This window comes from Nicotiana sylvestris, chromosome 3 (genome assembly GCF_000393655.2).
Source record: "Nicotiana sylvestris chromosome 3, ASM39365v2, whole genome shotgun sequence".
Taxonomy (NCBI): Eukaryota; Viridiplantae; Streptophyta; class Magnoliopsida; order Solanales; family Solanaceae; genus Nicotiana; species Nicotiana sylvestris.
Window position 1 is genome coordinate 115,118,847 of NC_091059.1, and position 10,989 is coordinate 115,129,835.

Sequence of the window (10,989 nt, forward strand, 5' to 3'; positions counted from 1 at the left end):
TTCTTTCCTTTATTGCTTTTCTTTATTACTGCTTTAAATTATGAAGAACTGTTGTATGTACTGCTTTCTTAACGTGCAAACACGTGACAACCTGCTTTAATTATTGCATAAGCATGTTTTCAACATCATATTCCACTCGTGCCAAAAGAAATACCATAGCAACACTTATAATGAGTGGTTACGCTCTTCCGATATTATCACCCCCTAAATTCGGAAAAGGCGTATTTGCGGTAAAACCAGTCAATCAACGGTGTAGTCGACGGTTCCGTTCCTTTCCCCCTTGAGTTATCCGCTCAAGGGTACCAGTCAAACCTAGCCGAGTCAGTTATGTTGTCCGCATAATGACTCTTTAAGGTAGCCTTCTCCAAAGTCCACTAGGTTTCCCCAAAACCCAAACAGACACTACCACGTTCTGTGCATTAATTTGGAGAACTAAATGTTTTTATGCCAATTGTTGATATTAAATAGTCGAGTCCGGTGGGGGTAAGGGTCTAACCCTTTTGTCTTGCAGAAATATGAGGCACGAAGTCCCCAGATTCGGCATGGTTACCAACATCCACCCAAAATTGCTGAGCTGGTGGGAGGATCTTCACTCTAGTAATCAAACTCTTGTCCGAAAATATCTGGGCAATCTGCCTTCTCTTCTGGAGATTCAACCCAACAACAAGATCATAGAAGCTGCTACTTTGTTCTGGGACTGTGAGAGGGCTGTATTCCGCTTCGGGGACATTGAAATGACACCCTTGCTAGAAGAAATAGGAGGATTGGCCGGTATACCATGGGAAACACCGGGTTTGTTGATGCCTGAGAACTGCAAGGGTAGGGGTTTTCTCAAAATGATGGGTCTGAAGAAGAATCCAGAACTGACATGTCTGAAGGAATCTTATGTCCCCTTTGACTACTTGTATGAGAGGTACGATCACAGCAAGTCCTACCGTACCTATCCCGATGAATTTTCCATCACATTATTAGGGCATATTCACCGAAGGGTCTTTATATTTATGTTTTGTTTCCTAGGGTTGATAGTGTTTCCAATGAAGAAAGCAAGGATGCATACCAGGCTGGCTATGGTAACTAAAACTCTGATGGAGGGTATTGGTGGGAAACCTTTCAGCATTGTGCCCATGATTATTGCGGAGATATACCGAGCCTTGGAGAAGTGTCAACAAGGAGCCGGACACTTCGAGGGCTGCAATTTGCTACTCCAGCTCTGGCTCATAGAACATCTCCAAAGGGGTGAATATTGGCAAGAGATTCAGCGAAGGGACTGGGATGATCATATAGCTTTCCATCATCCAAGGCGAATGAACTACATGCCCAACATGTTTGCCCAGCCGGAAGACGCCAAGAGATGGTTAGAGCTGTTTGAAAATCTAACTGAGGATCAAGTAAAAAGGATGTTTGAGTGGTACCCTACTGAAGAATTCATCGCCCGATCCCGGGATGTACTGTTTTTGATACTGCTCTATTTGAGAGGAACCTACCCGTACGTCCCTCTCTGAGTCATGAGACAGGCTGGTAGGAGACAGATTATACCAAGGGTCAACAAAATGAGTCACTTTCGGGCCGAATTTCAGGATGATGATAGCCCGTACAAGTGCCAAGTTCAGCATACGTGGCACTATAAAATCGTCATGGGAAGGGATACCATCGAGCCAGATAGAACCATGATGGTTGTACTCCATACTATTCAGGCTGGTTGGAGGATAATCATAATGGTCTGGGTAAACCGGGTTTGTTCGAGGTCACAGAATCATAGATGAAAAGGTCGAGGCACAGGTTAAGTACAATCAACTGTGCAAGAGGATTCGGGAATGCGAAAGCGAGCACCGTGAGATACAGGAAGCCAACCAAAACTGATTGAAGAGTGGAAAGACATGGTTGTCAGTGCCAACAAGCGACTGGGGTACTTGGAGCGGGGCATAGTAGAATTGGAAAGGAAATTTCTCAAAAGAATCGAGGATTGCTAGAATGTTGAGGGAAACGAGGGCGGACATCTAGCCAGAGCCTACCTACTATTGGGACTTCGCGAGTTGGGAAAGCTGTTCGATGGAGCCAAAGATGCCGAGTATGGGGAAGGTCCTTCTAGGACCAAGTAGATAGGAGTTTTTCCTTTTTCGCTTTACAAAATGTAATAAGGCCAACGGCCACTATTGCTACTTTACTTCCTGTTGTTTAGTGTCGATTTGGGATTCGTCTATTTTTAAACAATGAAACAAGGCATTTAGCATTCTAAGTTCTCCAAATCAACTTGTCTCCAGGCCTACCTCGGGCACAAAAAGGTTCCCAAATAGGACACGATTTACATTCTTGAACTATGTGTTTAATATCGCAATATTTTCTTATAATCCTCACTAACTTGTTACCTTTTTGTTTTTACTTTTTTTATTTATTCCCCCTCCTCAAAGGTTAGTTCGTGCACTCTGGAAACATCATCTTATTCAACAAGATCCAGGGGCCCTCCACTCACTCCTCCTCTTAGTCCTGTCAGAAACAAGAACAAAGGGAAGATGGAAGATCTGAACAACACCAGAAAGGAGAACTCAACTGAACGGGTAGAGGTCACTCATGCCTATGGTACTCAGGTTTCCAAAGAGAATGCATCCTAACTGGAACAAAAGCTGTTGAAGTTCTAAGAGGAACTTGATCAGGTTGGGAATCTGGCAAATCTGTCAGTTTCCCTCACCACTCCAGATGTCAACTTCCCAAATACTCAGAACCCCACACCTCCACAAAATATCCCAACGCCACAAAACCATCCCGCTCCTCACCACCACTTCAACACCTGCCATACTTCCAACAATACTTCATTGCTCATCCCGGAACCCCCAAAACTCCACAAATGACCACTTTCACACCCATCATAACACCCCCATCTACGTGGAGACCATGCCACATTCCACCAAACCCATATCAAGCGCACCCGAGTCTGATAATAAAGACTTGCTCATCAGGAATTTGGCTGAAGAACTTAAGAAATTGACTAGCCGAATTCAAGGCGTCGAAGGAAGCAAAGGAATTAAGGGGCAAAACTATGAAGATCTTTGCATACAACCCGACGTCGAACTGCCCCTCAAACCTCCTAAGTTCGAGATGTTTGATGGTACAGGGGATCCAAGAGTACATTTGAGAACATACTATGACAAGCTGGTTGGAGTAGGGAAAGACGTGGGGATTCGCATGAAGCTGTTCATGAGGAGTCTGAAAGGAGATGCTCTATCTTGGTACATTAGCCAAGATCCGAAGAAGTGGTCAAGTTGGGTAGGCATGGCGTCCGATTTTATGGACAGGTTCAGGTTCAACATGGAGAATGCGCCGAACGTGTTCTACATTCAGAATCTAAAGAAGAAACCTACAGAAATGTTTCGCGATTATGCTACTCGCTGGAGATCAGACGTTTCTAAGGTTATACCTGCTTTAGAGGAAGAACAAAAGAACAAGTTTTTCGTCCGGGCTCAGGACCCGCAGTATTATGAAAGGCTGATATTGATTGAGAATCATAAATTTTCTGACATCATCAAGCTTGGAGAAAGGATCGAAGGAGGCATCAAAAGTGGTATGGTTACGAACTTCGATGTTTTGCAAGCTACCAATAAGGCCTTACAGTCTAGTGGTGTATCCAAGAAAAGGGACGTTAGGGCCGTAATGGTTGCACAGAGAACCAAATCTCCTATCAAATACCAAACCTACCCAATGCCTCCACTCACATATCAGCCCACTCCAAACTACCAAGCTCCCTCACCCTCTTACCAAAACCCCATCACCCACTTATCAATCACCTCCACCTCCTACATATTAGCCTACTTCACCTAGATACTCCCAACCTGCACATGTTTACCAAGCCTACAATGCTCAACCATCCCACTATCAATCGCCTCCCACATGCCAAAATTTCCCAAGACCTCGACCAAATTTTGACCATCGACCTCCTAAACAGTATACAACCATCGCTGAACCTATTGACCAGTTGTACGAAAGACTCAAAGTCGCTGGTTATGTCACCCCTATCCCTGCCATAACCCCTGAGAACCCTTCCCAATGGGTTAATCTAAACAAATCCTGTGCATACCATTCCGGCATGAAGGGACACACTATCAATGAATGTCGTTCTCTGAAAGACAAGATCCAGGCTTTGATTAACAGTAAGATTATTGTGGCAAAAGAGCCCACTCCGAATTTTCGCAATAACCCTCTACCGGATCATAAGGGTGGAGACGTTCACATGATTGAAATAGAGGATGATTGGGATCCCGAGGGATCAATCGGGTTGATTGCAGAAGGTGATGACCCAAAGAAGCCAATAGTTACTCTTAATCTAATCATAGCCCAGATTCAGCCGTCTGGGGATGCTGAGGTAAATATGTTCGTGCAACTTGAGCTTGAAACAACGTCATCTGCAAAGACACCAGTGCCAATTGAGGTCGAATTCGTATCTCCAACAAATGCACCTACACCATTTGAAGTTGCAGTTTTACCACCCAAGGGACATGCTTCGTTCGGGGTGAAGATAGCCATGCCGATCCCAGTGGTGATGTCGGTCGTGACACCATTCTACACAAAAGCTATACCATGGGACTATACAGCCAAGGCAAGGAGGAAAGGCAAGGTTAGGTTCGAGGAAATTGTTGCTGCATAAGGTATGACGAGAACGGGTAGGGTCTATACCCCAGAACATCTAGTCGAATCAATCAAGCAGGCCTCCAATCGGTCACCCATTACTGAGACAGGTCCAGATGACCTTTGGATAAAGATACAGGCAGAGGAAAACTCGGTCATCTACCAGTTGAACAAAACACCGGCGCAGATCTCCATACTTGCTTTGCTACAAAATTCTGAGGCACACAAAAATGCTCTATTGAGGGTGCTGAGTGAAGCGTACATGCCAAGCAACATCACTGGTGGGGAAATGGCTAACATGGTCGAACAGGTATTGGAAAGTCACAAAATTACTTTTCATGAGGATGAGTTGCCACCTGAAGGGTTGGGTCATAACAAAGCACTGCACATCACTGTGCAATGAGAGGACTACTTTATCACCAGGATCTTGATCGACAGGGGTCCCAGTCTCAATATTTGTCGACTGGTAATACTCAAGAAATTGGGCAAAGGATTGCACGAGATAAAGGATGAAGCTATCAATGTGAAAGCCTTCGACGGCTCCCAAAGATCCACCATTGAGGAGATTAGTTTCTGTTTGCAAATGGGGCCAACTTGGTTCGATGTTGACTTCCAAGTGATAGACGTACCGGCATCTTACAATCTGCTGCTGGGATGACCATGGATTCATGTTGCTGGGGTTGTGGCATCAACACTGCATCAGGTAGTGAAATTCGAATGGAATCATCAAGAGGTGATCATTCACGATGACGGTAGCAACCCTATATACAGTCGCCAGACTATTCCAACGATTGAAGGAAGAAGGAAGCTAGGAGGAGAGACTTACCAACACATCCTATGGGTGAATGCCATTGATAAAGACAAATGGTGGGACAATAATATTGAAAGTATACTGAATTGGTGTGGGTACGAACCTAGCAAAGGGCTCGATAAGAACCTCCAAGGAATCGCTAAGACCATAAAGCTCAAGAAGCATAGCATTAATTTCGGTCTGGGATATGGGTACACCTGGGAGGAATTCAACCACTGGTCGCCACCATGGCACGGTCCTTACTACCCGCTGGAGCAGCCAATACCACACTTGGAGCGGACTTTCCAACCAGTCGGTGTTATCTATAGGTCAGAAGAAGAAGAAGAAGAAGAAGAAGCACTTGCAGCGGTGAGGAAACTATTCCTAGAAGACAATGACATGGACTATTATGTTTTTCTCGAGGAGGAGGAGAGGAAGGCCCTTCCATACAGGCAGCAGCAGAGGGGCACGCCTCAATAACTGGACCATCAGGAAAATCAGATCCCAACGAGCCTCGGGGTAGCAAGGCTAAAACAATCACTGTTTGTGATTTACTAAAAGATTTTATTTTTCTTGTTTGTTTTAATTCCTGCAATAAGACCTTTAATGTTCAAAACAATTATGCAATTTATCAAATCATTTTAACTTTCTTATGAATCAACGCTTATTACTATTGTTTTTCTCTCATTACTTTACTTATACAACATTACTATTACTTATCTTGATGAGCCAATGACTGTGACATGCAACGAGACAACGCAACAAACGGACATAGATTCATAGGAAGATGATATACCAGAAGAGATTGTTAAAGAAGTCGAGAACTTTGAGAACAGGCCGAAGTCCAACGTGGACGAGACTGAGATTGTTAACCTGGGAGATGCAGAAAATGTCAAAAAAACACGAATCAACGTTCACTTATCACCGTCAGAAAAGGAAAAGTACACAAAATTTCTAAGGGAATATGAGGACTCATTCGCCTAGTCGTATGATGATATGACTGGTCTGAGTACATCTATTGTGGCCAATAAACTGCCAACCAATCTAGCATGTCCGCCGGTAAAGCAAAAGCTCAGGAAGTTTAAGCCTGATATGAGTTTGAAAATCAAGGAAGAAGTCACTAAGCAAGTCAAAGCTAAGGTTCTCAGGGTAGTGGAATACCCAGCATGGTTAGCTAACACTGTGCCAGTGCCAAAGAAGGACGGGAAGGTTAGGGTCTGTGTCGACTAATGGGATCTCAACCGAGCCAGTCTGAAAGACGACTTCCCTTTTACCAAATATACATATCCTGATTGACAATTGCACCAAGCATAAGTTGCAGTCATTTGTAGATTGTTTTGCTAGGTATCATCAGATCTAGATGGATGAAGAATATGCTGAGAAAACGGCTTTCATCACGCCATGGAGGATGTACTGCTACAAGATGATGCCATTTGGGTTAAAGAATGCATGGGCCACCTACATAAGGGCCATGACTACCATCTTCCTCGACATGATACACAAGGATATAGAAGTGTACGTAGATGATGTTATTATCAAGTCCAAGAAAGTCACTGATCACATGGAAGATTTGAGGAAGTTTATCAATAGATTGCGAATGTACAACCTGAAACTGAATCCTGCGAAGTGTGCATTTGGGGTTCCTGCCAGAAAACTACTTGGGTTTATCGTGAGTTGCCGAGGGATAGAGATGGATCCATCAAAGTTCAAAGCTATTCAAGAGTTGCCACTGCCTAAGAACAAGAAGGACGTAATGAGTTTCTTGGGGAGACTTAACTATATCAGCCGGTTCATAGCACAATCTACAGTTATCTGTGAGCTAATCTTTAAGATGTTGAAAAAGGATGCCGCTACCAAATGGACTGATGATTGCCAAAAGGCCTTCGACAAAATCAAGGAGTACCTATCAACACCACCAATTTTGGTCCTGCCCGAGCCAGGTAGACCTCTATTACTCTACCTTGAAGTATTGGATGGAGCGTTCGGTTATGTTATGGGGCAACATGATGAAACGGGGAGGAAGGATCAGGACATCTATTACCTCAATAAGAAGTTCACCCCGTTCGAGGACCGGTATTCTTTGTTAGAGCGCACCTGCTGTGCTTTGACTTGGGTAGCTCAAAAGTTCAGGCACTACTTCTGTGCCTATACTACATATCTCATATCAAGGATGGATCTTTTGAAGTACATCTTCCAGAAGCTCATGCCCACTGGAAAGCTAGCCAAGTGGAAAATCATGTTGAGTGAATTTGATATTGTCTACATAACCCAGAAAGCGATCAAAGGACAGGCACTAGCAGATCACCTTGCTGAAAATCCCGTGGACGGAGAATACGAACCCTTAAAAACGTATTTTCCTGACGAAGAGGTATCATTCATAGGGGAAGATAATGCAGAATCCTATGACGGTTGGAGAATATTTTTTGATGGAGCAACAAATTTCAAAGGAGTTGGCATAGGAGCAGTCCTAGTATTAGAAACCGGTTGGCATTATCCGGTGTCTGCCAAACTCATATTTTCTTACACCAAAAACATGGCCGAGTATGAAGCCTGCATCCTAGGGCTTAAAATGGCCATTGACATGAACATTCAAGAGTTGCTAGTAATTGGGGATTCAGGTTTGCTCATACATCAGGTTCGAGAAGAATGGGGAACCAAGAACTCCAAGATACTCCCGTATCTGCATTGTGTACAGGAATTGAGAAAGAGGTTCACAAAGACAGAATTCTAGCATGTTCCCAGAGTCCAGAATGAGTTCGCTGATGCATTGGCTACCCTATCATCCATGATACAGTATCCAGACAAGAACTTCATTGATCCCATTCCGGTGAAGATCCATAATCAACCAGCTTACTATGCTCATGTTGAAGAAGAAGCAGACGGAAAGCCTTGGTTTCATGATATCAAGTAATACTTGGCGAAAAGAGAATACCCAGAGCTCGCAAATCCTACTAAGAAATGCACCCTTCAGAGGTTGTCCAACAATTTCTTTCACAGCGGGGGAATCCTGTATAGGAAGACTCCTGATTTGTGATTGCTAAGATGTGTCGACTCAAAAGAAGTATCCAGGCTATTAGAGGAGATTCACGCTGGGACCTGCAGTCCACATATGAATGGTTATGTCTTAGCAAAGAAGATACTCCGAGCTGGTTACTTTTGGATGACTATGGAGACGGACTGCATCCAGTATGTCCGGAAGTGCCACCGCTGCTAGATACATGCATACATGATCAAGATACCCCCAAATGAGCTTACTGCAACAAGCTCACCGTGGACGTTCACCACCTAGGGAATGGATGTTATTGGACCAATCGAGCCTGCCATCGCCAACGGGCATAGATTTATCCTAGTAGCAATCGACTATTTCACCAAATGAGTCGAGACAGCATCTTATAGAGCAGTAACCAAGAAAGTTGTGGCAAACTTTGTCCGCGACCGTATTGTTTGTCGATTTAGGATTCCAGAGTCAATCATTACTTATAATGGCTCCAACCTCAATAGTGACCTGATGAAAGCCATGTGTGAAACCTTCAAGATCAAACACAAAAATTCTACAGCCTACAGACCTCAGATAAACGGAGCCGTAGAAGCTGCCAATAAGAATATCAAGAAGATACTAAGGAAGATGATAGAGAAGCATAACCAGTGGCATGAAAAGCTATCTATTGCTTTATTGGTGTATCGCACCACAGTCCGCACATCAACAAGGTCAACCCCCTACATGCTGGTATATGGTACAGAAGCGATCATTCCCGGCGAAGTAGAAATCCCTTCCTTGAGGATCATACAAGAAGCTGAGCTCGATGACGCAGAATGGGTAAAGAGTCGTTACGAGCAACTAGCTCTTATAGACGGGGAAAGAGAATGAATGCAGTTTGCCACGGTCAGCTCTATCAGAACAGAATGCCCAAATCCTTTAACAAATGAGTCAAGCCGAGACAATTCACACCGGGGCAACTGGTGTTAAAGAAAAATTTTCCGCATCAAGATGAAGCCAAAGGCAAGTTCTCTCCCAACTGGCAGGGTCCGTACATGGTTCACCGGGTTCTAACAGGAGGAGCCCTCATACTTGCGGAAATAGACGAAGAAGTCTGGCCAAAGCCAGTCAATTCAGATGCAGTCAAGCGATACTATGTGTAATCTATGTGTTTTCCCATATGATGTAATTCAAACTACATCTGACCTGATTCCCATTTAAGAGGGGATACGTAGGCAGCCTTATGGGTTCAATCACAATTCAATAAAAAATTTATTTCCTCCGTAATTGGAAACTTGGACAGAATTTTGAGGAGGACCCTCAAAATTCCGAAGTAATTTTAGCCAGTCATCGCAAGCAGCCGTTAGAAACATCAACCCATTGAACTGGAGCAGAATTTTGAGGAGGACCCTCAAAATTCCTAAGCAGGAGAGGTTGCAATGTCCTGAACCACGTCATAGTCGTCGGTTCATCTAAAAAATTATTTTTTAAAATATGTACTTATATCATATTTTTACAAACTCATGCATGTTTATTATCGAAATCGCTTTGTTCAGCAATATTACCCCAATGATACATACCGTATCACCAGATCAAAGCCGAACAGGTCGGACTAGGCTAGCAGGGATGCGAACTAACCTCCCTTCTACAAAACTCACGATTTTTCTTTCGATGCAGACATTTGGATTGTGAAAGCATCTGACATGCTATAAATTCATGTGATAAACGTTGCTCGGGAATACAACTCTCAGAATTGTTCGCGTTTACCAGCATTTGCTATCCACGCACGTCGGCGATATTCCCTATATCGCAACGTCCCCAGCAGTCACAATGTCGCAACCTGCTATCAGCTAAGAAACTCTATTACCATTTGCCATTTTATTTTTATTTCTGCATTGCATAAGGCTACCATTCTGCCTTTCGAGACAAAACACTATCTCCATCTATATTTTCTGCATTGTATAAGGCTACCATTCTGCCTTCCGAGACTAAACATTGCCTCCATCTGCATTTTTTGCATTGCATAAGGCTACCATTTTGCCTTCCAAGACTAAACACTATCTCTATCTGCATTTTCTGCATTGCATAAGGCTACCATTCTGCTTTCCGAGACTAAACACTGTCTCCATCTGCATTTTCTGCATTGCATAAGGCTAACATTCTGCCTTCCAAGATTAAACACTGTTTCTATCTATATTCTGCATGGCTGAAAGATCGCCACCTTCTTTACATTCTGCATGGCTGAAAGATCGCCACCTTATCTACATTCTGCATAGCTGAAAGATCGCCACCTTATTTACGTTCTGCATGGCTGAAAGATCGCCACCTTATTTACGTTCTACATGGCTGAAAGATCGCCACCTAATTTACATCCTGCATGGCTGAAAGATCGCTACTTTATTTACATTCTGCATGGCTGAAAGATCGCCAAATACTGCATCTCATGGGCTGAAAGATTGCCACCTTATTCACATTTGCATTGGCTGAAAGATCGCCACCTACTGCATTGCATGGGCTAAAAGATCACCAAATATTGCATCTCATGGGCTGAAAGATCGCCACCTTATTCACATTTGTATTGGCTAAACGATCGCCACCTACTGCA